Source organism: Medicago truncatula, chromosome 8 (genome assembly GCF_003473485.1).
Source record: "Medicago truncatula cultivar Jemalong A17 chromosome 8, MtrunA17r5.0-ANR, whole genome shotgun sequence".
In the NCBI taxonomy this organism is placed as follows: Eukaryota; Viridiplantae; Streptophyta; class Magnoliopsida; order Fabales; family Fabaceae; genus Medicago; species Medicago truncatula.
In genome coordinates this window covers 44327175-44339368 of record NC_053049.1, presented here as the reverse complement: position 1 = coordinate 44339368, position 12194 = coordinate 44327175, and the positions used below count along the sequence as shown (strand labels likewise).

The 12194-nt window shown below is 33.5% G+C and overlaps 1 pseudogene; it reads right to left on the bottom strand.

The window, feature by feature from the left end:
• Window positions 1-2761: 2761 nt before the first annotated feature.
• LOC11435626 (ADP-ribosylation factor GTPase-activating protein AGD3-like) lies at window positions 2762-11241 on the bottom strand (annotated as a pseudogene).
• Between the last annotated feature and the right edge of the window lie 953 nt (window positions 11242-12194).

Sequence of the window (12194 nt, the reverse complement as noted above, 5' to 3'; positions counted from 1 at the left end):
TAAACAAAACAAAATGATTCATTAAGAATAAAGATACATGGACACCATTTTTCTATACATATATTGTACCATCCTTTTAACAACCAACTAAAACATGACACCTAATACACATAGGAGAGAGAGGGAGAGAAAATGCCACATGTTGCATTTCTATATGGAGGTATGAGTGTATGCCACCTAAGTATGTATATGTATCATTGCTCTTAATTAATGGTTGAAAAGCAGAGTCATCAACTTGTACGCAAAATTGGATAAATTAATTCAACTGTCACCAGTGCTAATTATAAATAACCAGATTTCAATTTGATCAATTCCACCACTTGATAGTCTGACTGAGTTTCAACTTACTGCCCTCTCCAAAGTCCAAAGTAATCCATAACCATGATCATGGACATGGCCCCACAAATATATAGAGGATGGATGCTGCACAATTGAACATTGGTATGGGGGGAATTCCCATGATCAGCCAATCACACATCCTTAAATTAATAAGATAATTACAACTTGATCCAAAAATCCAACCCCACTAGCTTCAACCCCATTCTTTACTCCATGCAAGTCACCAACACTGCTGAATTCTGATGCATGCATGCTTAAGAAGAGTGTTACATTCTAAGTCAGTCAGCTATACATGTTGATTAAGTCCCCTGTAAACGATTGACAAGTCAGTAATGAATAATGAATGCAAAACAAAGTCGTGCAAAACAACGTCGTGCTACTGCTGAGGAGTTTCATCTAATCATGAATAATGAATGCTACATTGAATCCCACCATTTTCACTTGTCAAACTCTAGTTGTTTTGAAACTTGAGAAGGTAGAATGTCTTTAATATGATGTCTTCCGGATGTAAACTTGCATTGAAAGTGAATATTGTTCAAAGTTCCATTTCTGCAGCTTGAATTTATCGTCCTATTGTCAGTTATTTGATTGCTTGTTACTCTATATGATCTATGATATGTCAATATTGTATACAAGGGGTGAACATAATGCTGATTCATCAGTAGATGTTGTTGGATTTCTAGCCAAATACTCTCAATGGCCTGCAGTAACATTGGGTCCTAATTGGTGCTAGGTTAAACATAGAATCGAGGTGTGTGTGTAAATTATCTGTGCTTATCATATTCACAATCGTTTTCATGTTAAGATCGACAATTAGCCAAGTGTTACCATATGAAGTTTTCAAAACTGTGTCACTGTTCAAGATGAAAAACTATAATCCAACATGAGCCATAAAATGATCCACGTTTATTGACACATGCTGCCGCCACTATTATCCTTTATAGTAAGATCCAAGGAAAATACAAAGAAGCTTGTAACAATTGTGAGATCTTAATTAGTTACAATATGTTGGCATAAATGAGCTTGTGATATTCCAATTGTTATCACACGTGTTATTGCTACTATTATCCTTTCTTTGTTAACAATAGAAAGATCCATAGAAAATACAAAGGCAAGAGAGAGTAATAGTACTACTTTCATAGGTTACTTCATCACAGTTGTATCTGATTTTGTTGTTGTGCTTTCTCTCATGTTCAAACTACTTACTTCCATCTTCCATTTGTTTGGCATTATAGAGTTATATAAAAATGGAACAGGTTTTTTTTAATTCATTTTCATGAATAACTTTCACTAGTTTATGGAGATTTAGTTGGTGAATTGATTTATTTGTGGATCATAGTTCTCTGAGTAATTTTGGTGGGAAATATGCTATTCATGGCTTTGTAGTGTATGTCAATTGTTTTAGTTCAATTCCTATGAACTTGCATTTGATACTTGATTATAAAAACTGAAAAATTGGACATGTTTGTTGTGGTTGATACTTGTGTTTTGTTAGGGAATTTGGACAAGGGCTATTAATTCAATTGTTTTGAAGTTGAATAATTTCCTCTCTTTGAAATATTTTGAAGTTGAACAATTCTTACCCAACTACTTCATACTCTAATATCATTTCTAATTTTATGATGTCTTCCGGATGTAAACTTTCATTTGATAAAAAAAAAAAAGTAATTTTGAAGTAATAAAATAAAATATTGTCAATTGAAATAAAAATTGATTTCTTTCCGTGAGTATACTAGTATGTAGCTCACAAAAACAGAGAATGTTCATCCTCTTTTCACGAGTTCCCTCACTCATCACTCATAAATTAAACTCATTGCTCATTCCATTTCCACATTATACAGAGAGAATCCTTCATCCATCAACACTTCAACTTCATCATTGTCATAATTTATCATATATTCAGATGCCGTTACTCCCACATTATTAGAGAACTTATGGAAAGGTAGTCATAGTACTACTTTCATAGGTTACTTCTTTACAGTTGTATGTTACTTTGTTGTTGTGCTTTCTCTCATGTTCAAACTACTGCTTCCTTTTTTCTTTTGGCATCATAGAATTAGATAAAAATAAAACAAGCTTTCCTTTGTTTTCAAGAATCTACACTAGTTTTGCTGGTGAATTATAGAAAAATTTGGCATGCTTGTTGTGGTTGATATTTGTGTTTTGTTATTGGGATAGAGGTTATTACATCAATCATTTTGAAGTTTAACAATTTCCTCTGTTAATTTGTTTTTAAGCCGAACAATTCTTACCCAACTACGTTTATGGTTTATACTCTAATCTCATTTTCTATGATTTAATACTTCTTTGAACTTTTAGATTTTTCTGTATAATTTTATCATGTGTTCAAGTTTCCCGATCTCGCGTACATCAATGGACCAACCAATCTGTGCTGTGTTTAAGTAAACGGAGCCCACAAAAGTGTTGTGTTTAAGATATTTTTGGGATGAACTAACACCTTGTTAAATAACTTACTAGATACAATCCTTTTGTTTGTCAAAGTATTGTAAAATCCTTGTAATCCATGACCATGATCATCCAGGGTCCTACAAATATACTATAGAGGATGGAGGCTGCAAAATTGAACGTTGGCATAGATGGGAAGTCCCATCCATGATCAGCACATCACATCCTGAAATTAATAAGATAGTTGCTATACAACATGACCCAATAAAACCAACCCCACCAGCTTCAGCCCCCTTCTTCTCTCCATGCAAGTCACTAACCGCTGGTTTTCAATCTGGTACATGGATTTAATGATTGCTTATAGTAATTGTTTTTGGGCATTGTCATCTTTTTTCCAAGAGAGTGAGAATTTCATTGCCAACACAGTCAGTTTCTGATGCAAGTTTTAGAGGAGTGTTGCCTTCTTTGTCAGCTACATGTGGATTGGCCCCCCTGTAAAAATGATTGACAACTCAGTAAATTTTTCCAAGTATACCAGAAAAAATAAACCATGAAACAGCTTATGAGATAATGTATGAATGAGGAAAATTTCCATGACATGTTTAATATCTAAATGCAACATTTATCGTGGTATTGTGATAAAGCAAATTCATTCACGGTCAATTATAAACCTCATTAACTGGAAGATGTTTCAATCCACTAGTGTACAACGTGACAATAATGAACTACAGCCACACTCTCTCTACTTCCATAATAAAACAAGAAAAAAAAGGGAAAACACATTGCAACAGCAAACTACAAAAATAGTATATCATTACCCAATGAAATGACAGTAGAAGTTCAGAAATGACATAAACAGAATTAAATCATTGAAAAATTGTTTTTCAGCATAAACGTATTTATCATTTTTAATGTGTATTTGGAAGAATGCCACTGTTCCAAGCAAGTTGGAAGTACTACTATTCCAATACGTGGAAATGAAGAAAAGAGTAGTAATAAATGTATTTATCATTTTAATGTGTATTTAGAAGAATGCATTAACAGTTCAAATTTTACAAAGTTCTTCACGTACTCATGTCTAACATGTATGTAAGATAACACCAAAAGTTTCTCTAGTTTACAAAGCAAATGGGTCATTAATTACTACTCCCTCTATTTCTAAATACATGTCGTAATTTTAAAATGTGCACTATTCATCCAACTTACTTTGAACATATTTTTTGACTAATATATAAATACAAATGTTAGCAGGTAAGTTGTTGTTTGATTTATCTCGATGAATATTTTCAAAATATCAAATTTTTATAATTTTTTATTATAGATAATTACAAACATTAATGGTCAAAATTGTGTATTGGCACGTGTGCAGTGGTTGACTGTGACATATACTTTGAAACGGAGGGAGTAATTATTTGATCACATAAGGTGAGTTCAGGCATATAATACAATGGTTGAAAATGTCTACGATACCTCGTAAGAAGCACTTTTGCAGCTGCAGGCTTCCTTCTGATAATACAGTAATGTAGTGGTGTCTGGCCTCTTGAATCGCAAGCGTTTATATCTGCTCCATGCTGTATGAGCAGATCCACCATGCCGGCATCACTTGTTAGGCAAGCCAGGTGAATCGCACTAGAACCATTTTGTATGTCGTCAGTCAATTGACTCTCATTTTCAGATGAAATGTTTGAATTAATCAAAGAAGCCGCATTGAAAGAGTCACCTGCACAATAACTAATTCTTTGAGGACTTCCTGGGTTTTCAACGTCAAAAACTTTTTTGGAGCAGAGATTAACTGGGGCAAGAAGACGTACCTGAAAATGCTTGCCTACTGATGGTATTGACATCCATACCTGATTTGACAATGTGCTGGTATGCTGCCTTCTTGTCATTGGCACAGATGCTTTTTAACATCTGTTGTGCAAGATTTTTCTCTGTCCGGCAAATAAATATTTTCTCAGCATACTGCAATAAGTAGAAACTATTAAGTTCTGTCTCCAGTATGTTAAACTTCTACAAGGTAATAATTCGAGAATAAGAATGCTACTAAATGCTAGAAATCATTAATAAGTAATAACGGGAAAAAAGGTAAACCTATTTTAAAATAAGAAATAACAAAGTTACCAAATATTCAGTATAAGCATTTTATAATCCCATTATCAAAATGCATTTGGGGTTTCAGACATGATTTTGCACTGTAAGAAAGGGGCATGACAGGCTAAATTGTACGTAAATTGGCTTGGCTGGGATTTGATTTGAGATCAAGTAGTCCCCAGAGAGATTTGGTACAACTGAGACCCAAAATGTCCTTCAGTTAAAGAGAATTAAAGCGATAAAAAGAAACATAAATATTAAATTGTTCACAACGATTAATCATTATAACTTTTTTTTCTTTCTATTTTTGCTCTCATTAACAACTGACTCCACCCCTTTATGGTACTATTCCATTGTTATCTTAGTTTTACAGTTTCAGCAACATATGGCAGAGATGATTCTTCCTCTGTTTGATAGTTCCTTCAATATAGAGAGTACTATTTCTTCTTCATCTACTTTTGTCTATCTGGTTCCTATTAGAAGGATTCAAGCTTCCTTCATTTTTCTAAACACGGCAAAAGAAACATAAAGTTCTCGAAGATTTACCTTTGCATGAATGAACTTTTCCTTTAATGAAATAGAATCATCATGTTTTGGTTTTCTTGCATGAAATGGGTTGTCTCTGTTTTCCTTGCATGAACTACATCGCAAAGTGCATATTAGCATAAGTTCAAAGAGATAATCTCATCAAGTTTTGCAATTCTTACCCAACAGAGGTGTCAACGTCTTGCAAAGTACTACTTGAACATAATAGCTCCTCCCAAACTGAGTTGGCAAAATGATTGCCCAGGGACTCAAACATACTTAAGACAGAGTGGTCCCAGACTTTCACATCAAGTGTCAGCGATCGTACCTGCCAAAATATTTTCTACCTTAGAAACAAAAGTGAAAATTAAAACAAAAAGGATTTTGTTTTGGAAAACTTAGAAATAGTTCTTTACCTACTGTTCATACTGTTTACCACTAAAAATACAAGGAAATTGTCAAAAAATATCACGGCATGCAATGTAAAACCGTTTTGGTGGAACTGTGTAAAACCGACTTGTTCTTATTAAGTTTTGATCGGTCAATTGTAATCAAATTGTCTTTAAAAAGAAATTCAAATAAAAAAAAAATTGTCTTAAAATTTGGCAGCAATGGGACTCGCTAAGCTTAAAGATATAAAATGAGTCCAAATGTGGTGTCTACGACATTAACCCTGTTTTAGCTTTTATTCAGTAAAAGTTGACTAGATATAAACCATCTACAACATTGAAGGCTAAGAGTAATGTGTCACCTCAAACACTTACTTTTGATATATGCACTCCAAGATTACGATGAACACCAGAGCATTCAATACATATAAGGATGCCGAGGTTTAAAGATGCCCAGTCTGGTTCAGGTTTACCACAATCAGCGCATTTGTCATTCCCGTTCACCTTTCTAAGAACATCAATAGGTTTTTCATTTCTTATACTGTGTTTTTGCAACTGCATACTTTTAGATGCACGTAAGTGGTTCCTAGGGGAGAAACTCTTGTATGAAGACCTTTTGACCTCAGTGTGATCTTCATCTAGAGAACTCATGTCGGCAAAGTAAGCATCACCATTTTCTGACTTAGCTGATAGAGGCTGTCACATAATTATTTTATAATCATAGCAATCAAAATTAGAATGGAGATCAAATATGTATTTTTAAAAAATAAATATATTACGTACAGATCCTAGTGTCTGGACACTCAACAAGGAGGCAATTACTCCATTTATCTTTTCCATCCAATCCATCTGGTCCACTGCATTTTCTGCCTGATTTGATTTCCTTAGTGTCATATAAGTAACAATAAAGGACTAACTATGCATTGATAAATTTTAAGAATAAATACCTGCAATGTATAGTTCTTTGATGGAGAAATTATTCTGAAGCAAAATCTTAAATCAGACTGATCTGCATCAACCTTTATAGTTGATGTTAGCAGGTTTACAGTATGACGTGCTACAGATCTTTCATCATGGACACCCCCATGGTAATGAGAAGAAAGCCATCGACCCAGAAGCCCAGAACCATTGTCAGTGGGACTATTCTTCCTTGGAGAAGATGGATTGCTGCCCTGAAACAGAATGCTCAGCATTTAATAAGAATACACATCATCTGGTTTAGTGTGTTGAAAGTTTGAGTACAGTTGCCGACTCACATATGACACAGTGCATGGTTTGCGGTAGTAGTACAACATTCCTCGACTATCAAGAACAAAATACCTTCTTTTCCAGTCAGCTCTCAAATTGGAAGATCGCTTTGAAAGATATCCTTGTCGAATGATTTGAACCTAAACTTTGTCCACGAGATGAACAAATGACTATTGTTTTGGCCAGTAACAGAAGTCAAAATTGAAAAGTTGTAAAATTAAGTGCTACATATTCTCAGAGAAAGAGGGAAATGAGTACCTTTCCATTTGCGGCAGATTCCTTTACAACATCTACTACTTCATTTGATATCCTAGAAAAGGGATGTGCAGAGTCTCCACTAGGAGAGCCATTAGGGCCATTCAAGGACAGCCTACTATCTTGATAAACTTGTTTTTTGTATTCTTGCATTTTTTTATAAAGTAAAATCTGGTCCTTATCGAAATTTTCTTTTGACTGTTGTACATAATCCAAAACCTGCAACATAGCTTGCTTAGTCAGATATTTAAGCATTCTACCCCTTACTTCTTAAACACCAGGTTGAGAAAAAATAGTTCACAAACTTCACAGTTAGTAATGCCCACGCTTAGAGTAATATTGTGGCTCACATGAAAGACTATCAGGTCTTAATAGTTTCTCATTTTAACCACTAAATTGACTATAAATATTAATTAATGCTATAGAAATTAATTTCTAAGACAACAAAAAAAGGTGCCTTGCAGACAGGAAAAAGATATTACATTCAATCAACATATTGAAAAAGCCAATTAAAATTTCAAGCCAAAATTTTATTATGTGCTAGAATTAAGAATTTGTAGATTGATTATTAATATTCCTAGTATTATACAACTTCCTAGGTTAGTGCTTATTCAATGTATTTATTGTAACACTATTAAAAATACATGTTGTGCGATCTGATTACACACACACAGAAATAACAATATGCTTGGAAGCAAACATGTCACTGGGGTTAACGGGTGGTTTTTAAGTACGCTACACCAGCAATTTCAAACGTGTTTTGCTAAGTTACTAACCCAATAGTCAGATGGTAGATAAATTAACTATGTTTCAGCTGCTTGATCCCCCTTGGTTTATAATTTTAGAAAAATCAATAGAAAATTATATATACTTTTCTGTGAAAAGAACTGTGTAATATCAAGCAAAAATAGAGATAAGAGCAAAACCTCACTAATGAAAGGTTCCATCTGATTCAGTAGCTGATATCCCTGCAAGAGAAAGAGTTTTCAGATATATATAGCATAAGTGCAATACTACATATGGAAAAGAGCCATTTATGTGATTGTCATATGCCTGCTGAAAGTATCGAAGATGGGCATCCATAATTCCAGTGACAACCTCTAAAAACTCAAATCTCTTCTTGACCTCAATGTTATTAAGAGCACCAACCTAGGTCATGAAATATGTTATGTATAAGACCTAATGATATACATCTTTTATTCAGAGGAGCATATCCTGTGCAATTAAAATACCAGACTGAAACGGGCTTCCTCAAACGACGTTCTTGCATTCTTCAATTCCTGGAATGTCACTATACCAAATTAGATTCAAAAGAATAATAGTAACTCAAACAAGCTATTGGATTAACTTATGAATTAGAAAAGCCAAAGAAAAGCTACCGGAAATACCTCTTCTATGACGGTGGCAATATCAATCTTAGTGCTTTTTCTCAGTGACATAAACTTTTCACGTGCCTGTATCAGAAAATCCACATTGCTTGTGTTAGAAAAAATAAAATATGTGGGTGACCTTTCAGCAGCACTACACTAGAAACAGAAACACACACTCCTTCCAAAGTACTACAAACTCAAATTAATTTAAATGCTAGAAATTTCCCAAAGTAGAAACTCCATGAATCTTGTGGGCAGTTGATTATACCACAAGAGAATTGCAATTACATCAAAATGGGTTTCTGATTCAGTAAATACAGCTCAAACTAAACGTGTGTAACAGAAGGAAAGTAAATCTATGGATGAAGAGTTCATCACCCTCTGAAATCTTTTCACAATAAGTACCTGGTCATAGACAAGGGCAGCTTTGTCAAAACGCTTACGAGCTTCCTGCAAGCGTTGCTTGAACTGTTAGAAGGGAAAAATAAAAGATATACTTATACCAGTCATACAAATGTGAAATTTGAATGTGTTACTGACATAAAAAATCAGGCTAAAGAGTGGCCATCTTTAAAACTGAACAATGGTCATTTTCACTAGGAGTAGTCTTATGATAGTGATGTTTTCCCCAAAATAATATTAGCTATGTGTTTGAACAGAAAATCCAGATTTAAAGAAAATGAATAAAACACACACAAGAGCGCAGCCGATTGATCACAGAGGCCAGCCAATTGTCCTATGTCTTCGACAGCAGAGTAGCTATTGTGATGTCTATTAAGTAAGCTTAGGGTTACAAATTACTACAGTCCAGATTACAAGTTTGTCACTCGCTCCACTTCCTTCGTTATGCTTTCAGCTCCACTCTCTTTGCTTCGCTACGCTTGAGTGACTGACCACTTATCAGTAAATATGAGTCATACACAACACTATGCTCTTTCATCCGATTGTAAGGAGTGCTTAGGATTCAAATTAGAAGCAAAATAAGATTCTAGATCTAGGGTATCCTGAAGGTAAACATAATGAAATTTTGGAAGTACTTAGCTTAGTTATTCATAACTAAGTGTTTCAAGCTATTAGGCCAATAAGAGACCTTAATCATAGAGTTATTAATGGATTTACCTTTAGTCGAAAAGATCTTGGATTACACTCTAAGTACCTGGAACATTCTTTGTCTGTTGTGCTATAGTATCACCCTGACCAAACAACGTAATTCCCTATCATATCTTTATTTTAGAGATGTGTATTTACATCTAAATCTCTTTTAACGGTTTGATCTATAGTTTTTCATCGTTGTCCTTAGCTATCATCAAGCTATTTGTAGGAAAATGTGTGTATTGGCTGCACATATCACGCTCTCTATATTGATCTATATTACTTCATATATTTAACTGTATTGCAAAAGATTGAGTTTAATTATTTTGTTTAGTCTTTTCCATATACTCACATGCTCCTAGTCCTAATTAAATTGATTATTTAAGGAGTTCCTTGCTGCACAAATTAGTTATCTATCCGACTGTAATAGCACAACTGAATATGATAATTTCGTTTCATATGAGATACCACATTGTGGTAAATACAATTGAAAAAACTTGTCCAAAACCAAAAGCTGTGCATTAACCACTTGAGAATCGAATATATTGGAGCTAGGCCATATAAAGTATGAAACCTTAACATTCCATAGGCTTAATGTATACGAACAAACACAGCAAAGTATAAACCATCTAAAAGCATACCTTGACTTCATTGATGTCAACATTGACAATTTGTAATAGGCGGTCATCAATCATGTGGTCTACCTAAGAAGCCATATTAAGTACAGTCAGCATAGCAATATCAATTGAGAAATAAAAGTTCAATAGATAATGATTACCTGTGAGCGAAGAAGTTCCTTGTATGTAGTGATTTCTCTCAAAGCAATGGTAAATTTGTTCATTACAGGTCCTGGGAGTAGTGAAAACAAAATATATTAAAATGAAGAGAAAGGATAATGTTTAATTAAACGGATTATATGGCTTACCTCCCAATGCAACGAAATGAGGATCAGTATGGCCTCCTCCAAAACTATCAAGGGAACTTATAAATGCAATGTCCCCGTCATATGACTCTCCAAGCCCTTCCCTAAGAAAAGTAAGTAAGTAGTGTAAATTAAGAAAGAAAAAAAAAAAGAGTGGGAAATTGAAATGATTAATGAAGGAAAACGTTAGGTACGTGTATTTTCGGCATCCTTTGTAGAACTTGCAGCTTCTAAGGCGTAATGATTCTGCACTTTCCTCCAAGCATAGCAGCTGCATCAATCAATTCATTCATTCATTCATGATTTTATTTATAAATTAATCATCAATGAATAACGAGATGAAGAATCAGAAATTGTGATAAGAACCTGTTGGCGGAACATAGGAGTGTCATCTAGATTTGAGAAATGCATTTTTTTAATATAATCAAAATTCTTCTTCTGAAGAGAAAGAGAAAGAGAAAGAGAAATCAATGAGAGAATGAAGAAAAAGAGACGAGACGGTTAACGATGGTTGCTTGCGATATTTAATGTCCATCGCTACCTCTCATCAATCAATTTTTACCCGCCTTTTCCTTTTCTCTCTCCTCTCTCCTCTCTCCTCTCCAACACAAACGCTGTCGTTTTCGCTTCAATACTTTAAACCAAAACAACCTTCTAGAACTAACCGATCAAAATGTTTAAGAGTTTCAAAATTTTCATATTCAGACCATAATGTCACATCGCTTTAAATTTTTGTATAAATTTTATTTTTGATACTATAAAGTTTATTTATATACTCTGTCAAAAAAATCATCACATATATGAAATTAACATTTTAGTAAAAAATTAAGTCTAAGGGTTTGTTTGCTTCAAGTTTACCAAATTTATTCCTAGGAATAATATTCTTTGGAATATAAAGATGGGAATTTTATTCTAAGGAATTTAGGAAAAATATGTTTGGTTAACTTTATAATATTCCTAGGAACCATAAAAATAGGGATTATAATAGGTAAACTATTTATGAATTTATTCCCACCTTTTTCCTTGAAATTTTTTTTCTATTCCCAGAAACATTTTATATCAAAGAATAAATTTTAGTAAACTTATAACAAACATAAACATATACATTTCTATCATTTTATTTCCGGGAATCAACAATTATAACTTGAAACAAACATACCCTAAGGGTTTATGTAAAAATATTGACAATAATAGATTGCATAGATTTTTAATAGATGAACTTAGTTGACTCCAAAAATATTGACGAACTAAAACTGCACAACATGCAGTCACTTAATTCTTTAATAAATAGATGAACTTATTTGATTCCAAACAATCTAGAAGAACCAAACCTGCACAGCAGACAAAACTAGAGAGAATAAAAATATCATTAAGCATAAATAAAACCTAGTTATACAACTTTTAGGCAACGAAATTATACATGAACAAAAGTTTGATTTTTATACAGTTTCAACAAAAAAAACGAAATTATAGAACGTTTTACTTTGTCACCAAATTACAATTAATTGTAATCAAATTATATGTGTGATTTTAGAATTAGTTATTTCTTTCCACCGA